Source organism: Heterocephalus glaber, unplaced genomic scaffold (genome assembly GCF_053883595.1).
Source record: "Heterocephalus glaber isolate CG9 unplaced genomic scaffold, H.glaber_assembly_v1.0 deba00001428, whole genome shotgun sequence".
Classification (NCBI taxonomy): domain Eukaryota; kingdom Metazoa; phylum Chordata; class Mammalia; order Rodentia; family Bathyergidae; genus Heterocephalus; species Heterocephalus glaber.
The window spans coordinates 2,844,466-2,860,707 of NW_028258293.1; the positions used below are offsets into that span (position 1 = coordinate 2,844,466).

A 16,242-nucleotide genomic window follows, 5' to 3' on the forward strand; every position below is an offset into this window, starting at 1 on the left:
AGATTTCCTCTGGGCCACCATAATACCTGAGAACAGAACATGTAGCCAGGGCTGTGTGTGCGTGCTGAGCTGCTCACGGTAGTGCAGGGAGGGAACCATTGACACTAGAATAAGCATCGCCCATTCTCATGGTCTGCAGAGCAGTCTGTGCCTCCTCCTGGAGTGACAACGGCCAGTGACAATCCCATCACTGGTCTCCTCGCAGTTTTCTGGTGCTTTTTTGTTTTTTAATGATGGCTGCCAGAAAGTGGAAGGGGAAACTGTATGCCTTTGTTATCCTCTGGAAGAACCACTGGGGAAAAGCCCTATGGGCTAGCATCTGCACGGTAGCCCCACTGGACTCCATTCTGATGCTTCACCTGCCTTCCTGCCTGTTGGAGTGCTTCTGTCCAATCCCTGAAAGGGATGCTTGATTTTAGGACCAGCAGAGAGAATGTTTGGGCCAGACTTCCAGCTTACCTTCACAGAGAAGCATCCTGCTCTGCCGAGGATGTTAGCAGGCCGTAAGAGCCTCAGGTGCCACCAAGCCCAGGGCAGGCACTGGGGTCTGAGCTTCCAGACCAACACTGGGGCTTTACGACAGAAGAGGCCGTGACTGTGGTAGCTCAGACCCTAGGGAGGTCCTAGCCCAGCCTTGGTGGGAGAGGGAGCTGCCTCAGGCCCTGTCCTAGGGGGCCGGAAGGAACATCACCATCACCCGGCTGTTACACCAGGAGCCTCAGACTTCTGGAAAAGCAAGGGTTCCCAAAATAGGTGAGTGGTCACGATGAAGCTAAGCGCTTTCTCCAATAGCTTTCCACTGTGGCAGGGCAGGAGGCAGCTCTGTCTGCACAGTCTGGAGGGTAGACGGCCGGGACAGAGACGCCTGCAGCCAGCCTGGCCACCTTTCCATTCTCATAAGTGGCCTCTGGGGGACCTATAATGACCACCCAGAAGCCCCACACTTTCTCCACTGGGCCTGATAGCAAGGCCATTCAAAAGAGCTCTTAGAAATCAGGTACTTTCTGTCCCGTCACCAGGTACTGTGCTGAGCAGGCTTCATGGTTTTATTTCCAATTGTCACAAAATCTGGGGAAGGGACACATGAGCCCCACTTTATGCATAGGCAAGTGAACCCCTAGCTCCAACTAAATAGCTTCTCTTAGGAACAAGGAAGGGTCAAAGCCACATCCGCCTGATTCCATAGACCTCGTCCTTCTCACCAAGCTTTTGTACCTGAAAAGTTTACGCCTTGCAAGCGCTGGTAGAAAATGACTGTGGCCTGGGATGTATCCTGTCCCTCAGGTGGAAGCCTGTCTCACAGGCTCAGCGCAGTGGGGAGACCCTAGGCCCGGAGGACCCTTCTCTCCCGGCTCCACCACGGAGCAGCCACAAACACCATCACCTGCTAGTTCACCTTCTCCATAAGACGGAGCTGACCTAGAAGCTGTGTTCCGCACGTTCATGGTGATGAAGTTGTATCCAGTTCACACATGGAGATTGCGCCTAGTGTCTAGAAAGTCGTGCCCGTGGGTTTGCACTCGAGGCCACCTCTGCTGTCCCGAGAGTCCGTGTGCAGGATTCCATCCTTCTGCTCCTCCCCATGCGTGCCCTTGGGAACTGTAGCGCACCTCCCTGCAGAGGGACGTGAAGAACTCAAGGGCATTTAGCGGAGGCAGATGCAGGAGCCGGGCTTCCCGCTGGATCCCTGTAATCTCCCAGCAGGAAGGGCCGTCCTCTTCAGGTTGCTTACAGTGGTCCGAGTCTGAAGCCCCTGAAGCAGCCCTCCCCTCTGGAGGCTCCCTGCCCCCTTCCTCTGTCTCTGTCCAGCTCAGTTAGTGCATTTCCCTGTACGTCCTCTCGTAATCCGCCTACGAATGTGAGTACAGCACCACTGAAATCCCTGGGAGAGGTAAGTCGCTGTTGGTTAAGCCTGCCTTCTCCTCTATCCCCAAAATGAACAGGCACTGACCCTGGACTCGGGAGGGAGAAACGGAAGCCGGGGGATTTGAGATTTGTGGTTCCACAGGTAACACGTGCTGTATCCCAGAGAGTGCCCCCACCTCGCCTCGCCCCGCCAGGGGGTGCAGCTTTGGCACAGCCCTGTGCCATGCAGATGTTTTTATTTCCCAGTGTCTTTTCGTGACTTATTCCCACTTTTCTAAAAGCCTGAATGTGTGTTTTGCTTCATTATTAAGCAGAAGTGACCCGAGGTGTAAGAATCTGGCCAGGCACTGGGGAGAAGGGAGGGGACGCTGGGAGGGCCGGAAGTGGGAGCCAGCGTCTGCACTGCGGCTTCTCGGAGGCACCAGGCTCATAGTGCCAGGCTGCCGCTTTTCTCCACTCTTGTAATCAGGCAGCAGGATCTCTGAGGGCGGTCAGCTCTCTTATTCCGGAAGCTTAGAACTACCTTCCCCTCCCTTCCCTGAACATTCGCTGCCCCATGCCTTGCATATCCTGCTTTTGCATGAAATAGAAGCACACACTGGCCCCAAAGCCCCCTGAGGAGCCCCTCGCTTTGCTGTGCCCTCAGAAGGCTGGCTGCTGAGAGTTCAGAGAGGGTCCATTCACCACTGAGCTCACACAGCAAATCCAAGAGCTCCACATCAGTGTCTGGATGCTGTCACTCAGAGCCGCATGGACCTGTGTCTGCTGGACATTCGGCCCTGGTCACGGTAAGGTCAGTCAGGGCAGGCAGAATGGGACTCATAGTGGAGAAGAAGCCACCAGCCTGTGAGGAAGAGAGCAGATGACTTGAAAACCACCTCAGGACCGGAGCCCTGCATGTGGCCATATGAGTTCGCGCCTCTCCCTTCAGCCATCCACCTGTAGCTTCCTCCTCCTGAAGGGAGACGTTCACCATGCCTGCCCTCCCCAGCTCTTTGTCCTGCCCTTTGGCGTCCCCTGGGTGTCAGGCCTGGACAACGTGGGGTGTCAGAAAGATCCCCAGCTTTGTAGTGGGCTGCACTGCATAGACAGAGCCACTGTACTGCTCGGATTCCACCCTGCATACTGGTGAATTCCACATCACCACGGATGGTCAGACTTGATAATGTTCCTACTGTCGGGGCCTGGGAGGAGGACTCTATTACTCGGTCAGTCGTAATTTCTTACAGCAGGAAATGTTTATAAAAAAGGCAAAAGTGAGCATGTGTCTTATTTTCTGTTAGCCACCTCCCTTCAGAAAGGAAAGCCCATTCCTTGGGCTGGACACAAACCCAGCTCTTCAGACTCCTGGCTGTCGTTAAATTAGCTGACAACATTCTCAGTGGCAGGTTCGCCTCATTCCGTGTTTGCTTCCCGAATTAGGGCGCCTTATAAGACAGAGCTTCTGAGGTAAATAGGCTCTTTTCTTCCCGCGGGGATCTGTATCTGGGTAATGGTGAGAGGGAGAAGTGGTCTCCATTAGGGAGCGGCCGCAGTCATACTAAAAGCACCAGCAGACTAAACACTACCTGCAGAAAGCTCCTCCATCAGTCAGCTCGGATCTGGACGCAGCCGGGCTACCAGGCGGGCTTCTGTCAAGAGTGTCTTGAGGCTGTCAGAGCTTGCTTACCTCAGGAAAGGGCCTGCGATTTCCTGGCCCATTTCTGCCTTGACCTTATAAATGACCTTGGAAATAGGATGAGGTTTTCAATAGAAGCTCCCGGAATAGCAGATGGCTTGGATTCCAAATGCTCCTTCCGTGCTTGGGCTCCTCAGTTCGGCCCTTGCGCAAGGCAGCTCTCATGCTCGGTGATGGTTCTCTCGTTCTTACAGGAGCTGCTATGTCCAGGAGCCTCCGCAGATGGGCCCCCAGCACCACCAGAAGCCTCTCTCTTGGCGCTGCCAGAGCTACCCACCCAGTCTTTCTCTATGCCATGGTCTGAGGGTTGCCTGTCTGCCCTGAGCTCTGCAACGAGGCACCATGTCTTCTGTCTACATCCACAGTATCCAGGTCTGAAGAAATGATTTCTTAACGAATGAATCAATGTCTGGGAAAAAAATCAGCAGCTGGGTGTATAGGAAAAAATAGGCACAGTTCCATTACACGGATGGAATCAATAAAACATTCAGCCAACGCCATAAGCCAGGTGCTTTGCTAATGTAAGACCCAGTACTTGCAGTGAAAGGGCTTTATACCATGGTAGAGAAAACAAGAGAACAACTGACACATGAAGGGAAATAGCAAGAAGAGATTTAAATAACAGCCCACAACAGCCAAAAGAGAACTGCGGTCTGTGACATGGGGTTCCTCGGGTTACTGAGTGAGTGCCGCAGTTGTAGGGAAGCTCAAAGTGGGTCTGACCCTCAGACACACAGGGACCTGGGCAAGAGTCTGTGATAGTCCTAGAGAGCGTCACTCGCAGAGGAGAGAAGCCATTACGGCCAGTGGCCCTTGCGAGTGTGTCGCGTAGTCGGTTTGTTTTCTTCCTTTAGTCCGTGCGGTGGTTTTCTCTTGTGGCACGCCATTGACCAGATGTGCCCTGATGTCTCAGTCCATCGCCTGCAAGGACTTTCGCATGCGTCGGTTGCTGACTTGTTTTCTCCCAATCCACACATAAATGAGAGGAATGATTTACCCAGGGCCACCTTTGAGCAACTCTTACATGGAATCTGGAGCAGTTCTGGGGAGAAGTGCTGCCCTGCATGCCCAGGTCTCTGCTGCTCTCAACTGGCGCAGAGGGTGACTCTGGCCTGGACTGCAGTGGTCTCCTCTGTCCGAGTTTCCAGGAAGCTGGTCCAGGTGCCATGGTGGTCTGCAGCCCCTGCATTTGAGAGCTGCACCTCCGGTGGGTGTATCCGTCCGTTAGAGCTGGACTGTGCAGTGTGGAAATCAGGGTCTCAGGCGTGGTTGCTATAAGTGCATATTTGAAGAAGCCATGAGATTCAGAAAGAGAAAAGATCTTATTGTAGAGTGCATTTCCTTTTCTTCCTTAAAGTCACGCTGCTTCCTTGAACTCCATCTCCCCATGTTTAGGACATCTAGGTCCTGTCCCTCAGAGTTTTGCATAATCAGTAAATCAGAATGGGGCATAAATAGAAACATCAAGGTAATTCTTGCCCAGGGATGGTTCTTGAAGAGACGGAGAAGGCAGATTATGGCCTCTCTAGCAGGAGCTGGTTTTGCCTTCAATACCAGAAGGAGCCACTGTGCTTAGATGTTGTTCTCTAAATGATGGTGGTAAAGATGATAAAAGGTTTGAATCATTGAGTGATATGGAGATCCCAGGATGTTGTACACAATGTTCTTATCTTTGGTATTGACAAATTCTGGCAAGATTTGAAACACTGTGTTTACCTTGCATGTTCTTATCTCAAAACATTGAGAACTTGGAAGGCATTATGGTTTAGATCTAGATGTCCCCAAAGGCTCCTGTGCTCATAAGTGGGGCTTTGAGAGGTGACTGCATCATGGGGTGTGATGTTCATCAGTGGATTCATCCACCAGTAGTTCATAACTAAATGTGATTTTGGGAGGTGGAGCCTGGTTGGGGAGGTGTCACTGGGTTGTGGCCAGAAGGGTCTGTCTCTCTCCCCCCTCAGTCTCCCTCTGCTTCCTGCTGCCCTGCCATGAGCTGTTTGCCCTTCTGCCAGGCCTTCCTGCCTTGGAGCCAGAAGACTACAGACTGAAACCTCTACAGACTATGAGCCCAAATAAATGTTTCCTCCTTTAAATTGTGGCTGCTGAGTATTGAGAAAGCAATAAGAAAGTAAGACAGAAGGTTTCTTCTGAAAAAAACCTGTGGAAATCAGCTCTGTAGTAACAAGAAAAATAATGATACCCATCACACAATGTTTCTCTGTTAAAATATTTCTGCTGTCTACCTCAATAATACTCCATCTAATATCTAACAAATTAGCCCTTTGCTTTGACTGTATTTCTAAGTACTGATGAAATTGAAATAAGGTGTATAAAAGACAAGAACTGTCTTATATTGTTTTCTAAAGGGCTGAATAACCTAGATCAAACATCCAGAGCTAATCCTAAACCCAGTGCCAGTGGGGAGAAATATGTTGTTTTCCTCATCTTTTCAAAAAGAATCAGAAACTGTGGCCGATTGCCTAGTGCATTTCTTTCTCCCATTTTTGTTTAATAGGCCATCTCCGCTAAAAAGAGTGGTGTCAAAGGGCATAGCATCCAGGAGTAACTCATACAGCATATTTGAGTTCAGAGATTACATGAAGAGATTTACTCAGTAAAAAGGGGGGCTGGGTATTGAAGCATGGAAACGCGAAGGAGAGAACAGAAGGGCTCCAAGTCCAAAGCTGAATGAATATTCTTATTTCTCAGGCCAATAGGTGTGGTTGGTGTACGACTTTTGATCATTTTCTTTCTCTAAACCAGGAATTGGTAAGTTTCCCTTCCCCGATATCAGGATGCCCTTGCTTCATTCATGGGAGGTCTCCTCCCCGTATTGCAGACCAGAGTAACTGATCTCTCATCGCAGTGTCTGTCATGAACTTTCCCAACATAATGCCCCTCCAAGAGTGGCTTGAGAGGCCTTCCTCTGAGAGAAATCTTTTCTCAAGAAACAAATGCTACGTCTCCAACACACTGACCATGTGCAGGCTCGTCCAGCTGTGCTGTGTGTGGATTCAGAAGTTCCCCATTTATTGATATGAATGTCATACTGTGCCGGGGGTGCTGCAGTTGTTGGCAGTAGTTGCAGTGAATTAACTCAGCCAGGATGCTGAGGGCATCACCTGCTGCTCAGCATTCTCCAAGCTCTTTAAAGAGCTTCTTCATCACCTCCACTTCGGACCAATGTCAAAAGCAATTCACTAGAGGCGTCGTCCTTTCATTTCATTCCACGCCGCACACATGTATAGTGGTTGCTGACCAAGAGGATTTTCCAGAGGGAGATGCCTATTCATCTTGTATGGTTCCTTCCAGCTGAAAGTTTTATAAAACTGTAATTGTCAGTCTTCAGCTGAATCAGTGCAGTTACTTTAGTTCATTAGAAAATGCTTGTACAGGGCCGGGGATGTAGCTCAGTGGTTCCACCACATGCCTCAAAAGGGCAAGGTCCCAAGTTTGATCCCCAGTACCAAAAAGAAAAAACAGAAACAGAAACAGAAAATGCTTCTACTTGTGTGACGTTAGATTCTGTTTTGGGACCCTGAAACTTACCTTCCCAGGTGTCTCCAGTGGTCCGTGGTGTGCACCAGGGGACAGGTGGGGGTCAGCAATGCAAAGCAGCCTTGCAGTGGGTGAGTAACACCCGTCATGTGTCCATCCGCCTCACCTCACATAGCATTCAACCCAGAGTTGGGCCAGAGAGGGGATCGGAGCAAAGGCCTCACCACCAGCTTCACTGCAGAGGTCAGGACCAGTGACCTGAATGGAAATTAAGAGAGCCGCCCTGTTTTCTCTATGCCATCTTCTAAAACACAGGTCCAGTCTTAACTAGGGGGATTTGTACACTGTGGCTTCCTTTTCATAGCTGTTGTCTTTTTCTTTAGTCTATACCATGCAGAAACAGAAAAATATTAGTAAATTCTTTCAAGAATATTTGAGGATAAATATGTTTTATTGGAAAAAGCGATGAATATGAAGTGATTGTCCTGGGGCTCTGTGGTTTGGAGTGTATGTCTGGAACGCAGCCACTCTGGCTAATGCTCAGTCTTGGAGATTGAAGCGTGTGCCCCCTTAAACTGTTTGTAGGACGCATCTCAGAAACAAGTGAAGGAGTACATTCTCTGCCTTCCGACACCCAGAACTTTCCTGGCTAATATTGACATTGGCACATGCACGGTGATGTTGGAATGGACACCAAGAAAAACATCTTAGCATTTTAGAAAGTTGTATCCCATTTCTTCCTGAGAAGGCAGTCAAAAAACTCTCCAAAAATACACTTTATAGTTTGTTGTGATTATAGTTAAAGGCATAAGTTCAAGACTTTAGTATTTTTCCCATACAGTCAGAGTTTCAAGTCAGTCTTCATTGTAGTCAGGCTGGTAGCAAGACCTGTGTTTATGTGTGTGTGTGTGTGTGTGTGTGTGTGTGTGCCTTTTAATTACAAACATCTGTTTAATACCAATATCGATATACTCTCACTTTTTCTGTTCTGCTTAAAAAGCATTTTCTTGAAGGTTAGACTTTATGTCCATAGTTGGTATCCACAACTTAGGCCCTTTAGCTTGTATTTCAGCCAGTTTATTTATTTAGCTTCTGTATGAGCTCTTCACTTCAGATAAAATGTCCCTAATCTTCACTCTGTCCATTTTCGTGTGAGTAAATATGTTAAACTGTTCATAAAATGATAAAATAATTCTAAAGATAAATGCAAAGTTACTTTTACAAAGACAAGAAAGAGAACATTACATTCTACCCTGGGCAAAGTCGGCCAGCGTTCCAGCGCTAGATATGAAAAAAGAAGGTGGAGAAATGGTTCCTGGAATAAGGAATTTAAGTCCCTTGTGATGGGAGTCTAATTTCTGGAGGAAAGAAAAACACATAATTTTTCCTACCTTTAATACTTCAGCAGCTCTTAGGCTAATAAATTAGAGTGAGTGGTTTGTCTGAGACATGGAGAAAATTGGATCCAGCACGAAGAATTAGCAGCGGTGTTAATGAGAAAATGGTAATCGTGTATGTCCTGGGCTTGGAGCTAATATGCAGGGTGATTAGGTCTTCATAAAGCTGTTTATTTAAAAAAGAATATTTGATTTTTTAATGTTTCCATATCCTCCGGAGGTCAAAGTGAACGATCTGCTTTGTCATGTTATGTTTTGGAGAAAGAGGGCATGGTTGGATGAAATTGTTGTGGAAGAGCCAGGGCCGGAGTGTATCGGACTCGTGCATGTCACTGGTGGGTTGCCTTTCACACACAATTAGCTCTTTGTGAGACATGTGATGATGGTCCTTACATGTACTGCACATGTTCCACGCCTCTCAAGTGTAAACGCCATGTATCGCTAACCGCAGTGAGTCTGGACCCAAGTGAAGAGAGGCCAAGCCCGTAGCTCTTCTTGGGACGTTACGTCTTCCCAGTCTGCAGAGGCCAGTGTGTGTGCTCTTCGGCTGAAGTGGGATTGCACATTTGTGCATCCCTAGAATTCTCTCTGATATCAGAGAAGCTTAAAGCGTCTCTCTTGGTTGGATGATATTTGATTATGAGGAACGAAAAACTCTAAACAAGAAAAAAGATGAAATGCTGGCGTAACAAATAGTAAAATACTAACAAGTGTAAGGAGGGAAAGAACCAAAAATCTCCAAGTACCTCATGCCCTCATGGAGCTTCAGCACATGGAATTTCTATTCGGAACGTCTGATCATCTGGAGAGATTAGTGAAAGTCACCTGATCAACTCCTTCCACTCAGCAACTGCTACCCTTAGGTCATGTGACAGGGTCAGGCGGGACCTGAGGCCACCACTCCTTGGGAGTGAATGAGGTAGGTTGAGTTCAGTTCAGAATACTGTGTTCATAAGGGCACTTTTTGAGCATGAGCCTCAATATTACTCATTATTCTCATTCCCATCTCAAACAATTTCAGCCCTGCCCTGCCATCTAATAACTGTCATCAATATGACTGGGGATTAGTTAAAAGAATATTAGTAAGTTGAAGTGCAACTATTTCTGCTACAGAAGGAAAAAAGCTACAGTAATTCACAGCCCTTGATGTACTGATAAGAATCATTGGCAATATATTCATCATCAAGGATAATGTCTTACTACTCTGTTTCCTACAGTTTTGAGAAATGAATTGGTCAAACCTCAAGGAATTCATTGGTCATACTAAACAATGAAACATCTCTTGCAAGATGTTTGACCCTGTCCACATTGACGACCCATCGAGGACTAACTTGTAATTATATGGTTCAGCCAGTTGCAGAGCATATGGTTGAAAAGATTACAGTGAAAAACAAACAAAAAAAAAAGGAACTTGCAGCGGGGATAATGGTGGTGCATAATTCACATTTTTAGTATCGTGTTTGAAACAGGATTTGAAGTCAGGCGGGGAAGCTCGGTCCAGGACAGGACTCGCTGCACACTAGCTCTGAGTTATTGATCAAGTTCCTTAATCTCTTGGAGTCTGGGTTCCTTCATTAAAATGAGAGCAGTAACACAACTGATCCCACGGGGATGTCGAAAGAAGTAAAATGGATGCAGAGCTTAGCATGATACCTGGGCCATGCCACCTACCATGAAGTCATTTGTACACTTTTTATGAATGTCAGTGAATTCATCAATAGTCTGATGGACATTCTGCAGTTAGTGTAATACCTAAGACAGAATGTCATAGTTAACTACATCCAAGATGAAATAATTCAGGTCTAATATTATAAATCTAGCCCATAACTGTTAGTCAAATGTAAGGACAGAGCAAGTAGATTTTTAAATACATAAGAACTACAAAAAGCTTACCACCTAAATCCTCTACATGAGAAAGTTACTAGAGGAGAAGTGACGCTTAAGCAAACAAATTGACAAAGTAAAGAAAAAAACTGTGTATAAGAAACAGTGGCTGATAAGCATAGCCCAGAAAATAGGAAAGAAGGTGGGAGGGCAGGGGTCCTTTGTGACATTTAAAATATTCTTTTTTGAGGATTTTGCTTTTATACTTCTAAACATAATCACATTATTTGACCCTATAGTGACTAATACTGAATAAGTGCTCCATGTTAGAATTTGCATACAAAGCACCAAATACAATTATAAGACAAAAGATAAATCTTAACATGACAATAACAATATAGCTAAAAATTAAGGATGGAAGAACAGAAAAGAAATGTAAGACTGGGCGTATTATCTCATCTCTTGCGGGGAGTGAAGAGTAACTACCTCATTGACATATCCAGGAAGAGAGGCATAAGTACACCATCTAAATTTTAATTGCTCCTAGAGTAGATTCTCCAGCCTTGGAAAAAGGAATGGGAAAATTATACTGTGCTTTTCTGAACTTTCCTGAGCTCTTGAAATTCTGCTTTTCACGTGTGTGCCTTAACTGTTTTAACTGTAAAACATAACCAGAAAAGAGCGTTTCACCAGTGACTGGGGAGGAGATAATTCAGTTCTGAATAGGCAGATCAAAATGGTAGCGAGGAAAGAACAAAAGCTGGTCAGGTGTAGGAAGATGTGGCTGACTTTTTGAGCAAACTTGGGTTTTCCTTCCAAACGTTTGACCTCCTCCTCTGTCTCCTTGTTTTGTTGAGCTGAAATTCACAATTAGAAAGCACATATTCCAGACCAGCTCTGCAGAGCAAATCACCAGCCATTTTCAAGACGAAAATTTATAACAACCATAAAATACATAATTATGCCTGAGCATAAGGAATAAGCAACATAGAGGATAAGAAATTTAAGAAAAATTCCAGATACACACAGCCAGCTGATAAAGGCTGGAATGGGAATATTCCCAGTGTTGATATTTGCTGCCACTGAAGGCTCAGATCAGTGAGGGTAGGGCATTCCCAAGGTTTCCGAGGGGTCAAACTGCAAGATCATATTGTGAATAAATGATTTTCCTTTGCATCCCTGCACGGGGAGTAATGGACAGAGTTACTCACCTAGCCCCCAAGGTTGTGAAAAGAAAAAGCTCAAGGTTGGAGGATAGGCCAGAGATCTCAAATGCAAGGCCTGCTGGAGCGTGTTGGTCCTTAAGAAGTATGCGTCTCGATATGATATGATAAATATGCACTCCTGGAGCCTGTGGGGGAATGGAAATTTAAGAACCAGTTAGGTCAGAGAGCAGGAAATTTATAACGAAGATCTGAGGTTACAGTGTAGAGTGTTTGAGGATGGTTTAAGCTGAAGAGTGCAGGGCCTGTAAATCTTGAGGTGATATTAATACCCCTGTGAGCACGTGTGTACAACGTTTCTGAAAAGATTGATTGCTAAGGCCAGTTCCCAGGAAAGACAAGCAGGTAATTGGCATTTAATTAATGAGAAGACGTTGTATTAAATTAAAGACTTACAATCCTTGATTATTTATCTTCGTGGAGCCAGTGTGACAGTCTGCTCTTAGATGATTAACTCGGCATTGTGATTTGAAGAGGCCGAAGCAGGCTGTCTGCTCAGACTGTGCAGCTAGGAGTATGTACAACTCCACCCTGGGACAAAAGATCCGTGGGAACCATAGGACGGGCCTTTTTGTTTAATAAAAATGGTTCATTTTTAAATCCAGTGGAGCATTCCAGGTGCTCTGGGGCCTTCTCCACTCACTGAGAACCTGGAGGAGTTACCAGGAAGCACTGTGCAGTAGGAAGGGTGTTTGGAGGTCACCCTGCCTGTCCCAGGACTGAGTGCTTGCTCTGGCTCATATTAACTGTGCACCCCTGAGCATTCTGTTAAAATTCTCTGGTGTTCAGCTCTCTTATCTTCAGAAATGAGAAAGCAACATACACCTGGAATGCTCTAGTTTAAAACTTAAAGAGTGCTGTAAATTCCCTTGGTCCATTGCCGATCACATAGACAGTGCTCAGTAAAAGTGTTCTGTCCTTCACTTTCTCCTACGTCTGAGAAACAGAGTGAGAATATTTAGAAAGTGGCTCCAGGAAAAAGTTGGAAGACTCACAGTAGCTGTTTGTAACAATTTTTACTCTAGTGATGCTTTAATCCAATGTCATGGTGTTGGGGAGTGGGCAGACACATAGGGCAGTGGGACAGAAGGGGTACAGCATGCAGAGTCAGGGGGACCACAGGAGTATGACACTGATTTCTTGGAAAAGTGCAAATGCAATCTTTAAGGAGAGACTTGGCTTTTCAACAAACTTTGACCCAAACCACAATACTTATACAAAATTCAACTCAAAAGGATCATCAGTTTAAACTAAATGTCAAACATGCATCTAGAAATCATTGAGGGAGAAACAAGAAACAATACTAGAATGAGGCCAAAAGTTCTTACAGATGGCCGCAAAACACCATCTGTGAAAGAGAAAATTCTGATGCTGGACTTCATTATAGAAATTAAAAACTTGCTGTATCAAAGACACTGCTTAGGAAAGAAAAGGACAAGGTATAGACTGGAAGAAAATATTAGCAAATAAGCATTTTACCAAAGAGAATAGATGAATGGCAAATAAACACAAGATACTCAACATCAGAAGCTCTCAGAGAGATCCAAATTAAAATCACAGTGACAGAGCAGCCCAAGATGGCGGACTTTGAGGATTGGGTGTTGGATGAGGAGAAGGTATGCATGGCTGCCAAATTCATCACTCATGCACCTCCAGGGAAGTTTAATGAAGTAGTCAATGATGTCTGGCTGCTACCTAACAATGACAGTCTCCTCAGGGAAGGGGCAGCCCATGCATTTGCCCAGTATGACATGGATCAGTTCACACCTGTGAAGATAGAAGGCTATGAAGACCAGGTTTTAACTACAGAGCATGGTGATCTGGGTAATAGCAGACTTTTAGATCCAAGAAACAAAATTTCCTTTAAGCGTGATCACTCACGGAAAGAAGCGAGTGACCCCCCAGCCAGAGGAAATAGAGGGAAGTTTAAAGTCTCGGAGAGAATCCTGTGACACTGCTTTAAGAGCGTGTGTAATCCTTATCCCAACAGCTTCTGTACTGTGTATGCAAACCTGTAGATGGGCAGCAGACTATTATTGCGTGTATTGAAAGCCACCAGTTCCAGCCTAAAAATTGCTGGAGTGGCCGTGGGAGACCAGAGTGGAAGTTCACCATCACTCCGTCTACAGCCCAGTAGTTGGAGTGCTCAAGATCCAGGTTCACCGTTATGAAGATGGTGATGTTCAATTGGTTAGTCATAAAGATGTGCAAGATTCAATAAATGTTTCGAATGAAGTCCAGACTGTGAAGGAGTTTATTAAAATCATAGACAATGCAGAAAATGAGTATCAGACATGGATTGGTGAAAACTATCAAACAATGTCAGACACCATGTTCGAGGCCTTGCACTGGCAGCTTCCGGTTACCCGCACCACAATGGACTGGAACAAGATACTCAGTTACAAGATTAGCAAAGAGATGCAGAATGCTGAAAGGCTGACTGTAGGACTCTTCAGTATGTGGAAAGAAAATGATTCAACACGTGGCCATTTGATAAAGAAGTGATTTATAAACAAAAGTGCTATTTTGCTAGGGCTTTCAAACTTAACAGATTTTCTAGTCTCATGGAATCCTGTTGAACCTATAGCATTGTCTTGACCTTGTGATCTCTGCCTTGTAATTTTCTGTTATTATTATATCTACTTGTAAATCTTTTTTTTTCTGCTATGTTTTATGTTGGAAAGAAAGATCTATCTTGGAGTCATTTTACTATTTAGAAAATTTTCCTAGCCATGAAGTCCTGTTACTGTTTAAATAATATGTTCAGTACTTTTTTACCCCTATGCTTCAAAGCACTTCTGGTACTTTAGTGGTTTTTACTGATCCAGCAGCTAAGAGGCTGTGCTACAAACCAGCTAAATGGAAGATACATTCATTCTTCCCTCTGACTGCTTTGATCATCATTTGTAGCATCTCATAACTGTTATTTTTTTAAACTTTGCACTGGGGCCTTTCAGATCCATTTGGTAGGGCCAAAATAAGCGTTCTGGAAGTTCCATGATAGCCAGCTTTTCTGGGGGAACTTGTTTTAAAATCCAAGACTTGAACCACATTCCCTGCACATGAACACGTTTGCTTTTCTGGAGAGGAGGGGCCTCTCTCATGGTCTTCCCTATTGTAGGTACTGACACCTGCATTTTTAGAAGAATTTTACCAATTTACATTTTTGTTTTTCTGTTTTGTTTTGTTTTTTTGTTTTTTTTAGAACTGCTGACATACTGTGGATGTAGTAAAACTTGAAAAATGCAGGCGGGGATTTAGCTAAGTGGTTCTGGCGCCTGCCTCACAAGTGCAAGGTCCCAAGTTCTATCCCCGGTACCAAAAAAACCCAACAAAACAACAAAAAAAAAACCTTGAAAAATGCAGTGTTGAAGGAATCACGGATATCTTGTCCTTTAATACTTTGTGGCAGAATTGTATGCTAAGCAAATGAGTCAAACAGCTCTATAAATCACAAAAACTAAAACTAAACCAACGTTAAAAGAGTAATTTCCAGGCAGTATCTCTCTATTGTAACCTGTTATTTAAGGGAATACTAGAGTTTTCTAAATAGGATGTAAAACTTGTTCCAAATTACTCTTCCTTAGTCCTGCCTACCAAGAGCTCAAAAGTAACTGCAGTATAGCAACCCTTCCGAGGTATATTGGCAGGTACCTGTGTGATGTCAGAACACACAGGTGACAGAGGTACAATAGGACAACTGACAATGGTGGATTCAGTTACATTGTTTACACTTCGATGACCAGGCCTTAAAGGGAGGTCAGTTTCTTAAAAAGCCAAGTAGTGTCTTCCCACCTCTCTCCAGATACATGTTAAAAAAGAAGGCTGTTTATGCTTCAGCTTTGTTTTGCTCAGTAATACAGTCATGCAAGAGCTTGTTTCTAAGTGAAAGCTGCATTAGCATTTTTTATTTCAAATAAAATATATTTGTATTACTTGTCATTCATACTATCCATCCATCACACCACACTATCTTCTGAATCAGGTAGTCCAGTAGAAATATACCTCTTTTGTTCTTTAAAAAAAAAAACAAACCACAGTGAAATCACCCCCTTCCTACTAGAGTGCCTAAAAAACAAATCTAAATAAATGCAATAAATGAAAATTAGACAACACCAAGTGCTAGTAAGGATGTGGAGCAACTAGAATTCTCACGTATTACTGATAGGAGTGACAAATGGTACAGCTGTGTGGAGAAGAGTTTGACAATTTCTTATGAATTTAAATGTACATTTACCATATGGCCCAACAACCAATGGTGGGTATTTACTCTAGAGAAATGAGGACTTAAAAGAAACAAAGGGTTTAAAAACATGATTCCACCAGGAACTCATTCCAACTGAGATAAACAAGACATAAGACTCTAGAATCCTGGGATTCTTCTTGAAGTGTAATTTACTCATTTTTATGTATTAGACAAATTTCACTGAGCACCTTCTACGTGCCAACCTTGTTTTAGGTGCAAGTGATAAAGTACTTAAACATAATAAAACCTCATGGCTCTCACAGTATTAGTAATAATGGTGGTGTGCCAGATGTCACAAGCACAGTGGCAGGCAGGACAGGAAGTGGCCCACGTGCCGTCTCCCCTGGGAATGCCCTCCCAGACACACGCAGAGGTGGGATTTATCCTTTTTCTAGGCACCCCCAGCCAGTTAAGTTGACGACCAAAAGCAGCCTTCACAACCACTACCAAACTGTGCTGTACTGAGAGGGCATGTTTTTCTGTGACAAAAATCTCCTGCCCAAGGCCAGG

At 44.9% G+C, this 16,242-nt stretch overlaps 1 pseudogene; it reads left to right on the forward strand.

Annotated features, from left to right (window-relative positions):
- Positions 1 to 7,532: 7,532 nt before the first annotated feature.
- Positions 7,533 to 15,341, forward strand: LOC147827962 (F-actin-capping protein subunit alpha-1 pseudogene; annotated as a pseudogene).
- The last annotated feature ends 901 nt before the right edge of the window (positions 15,342 to 16,242 follow it).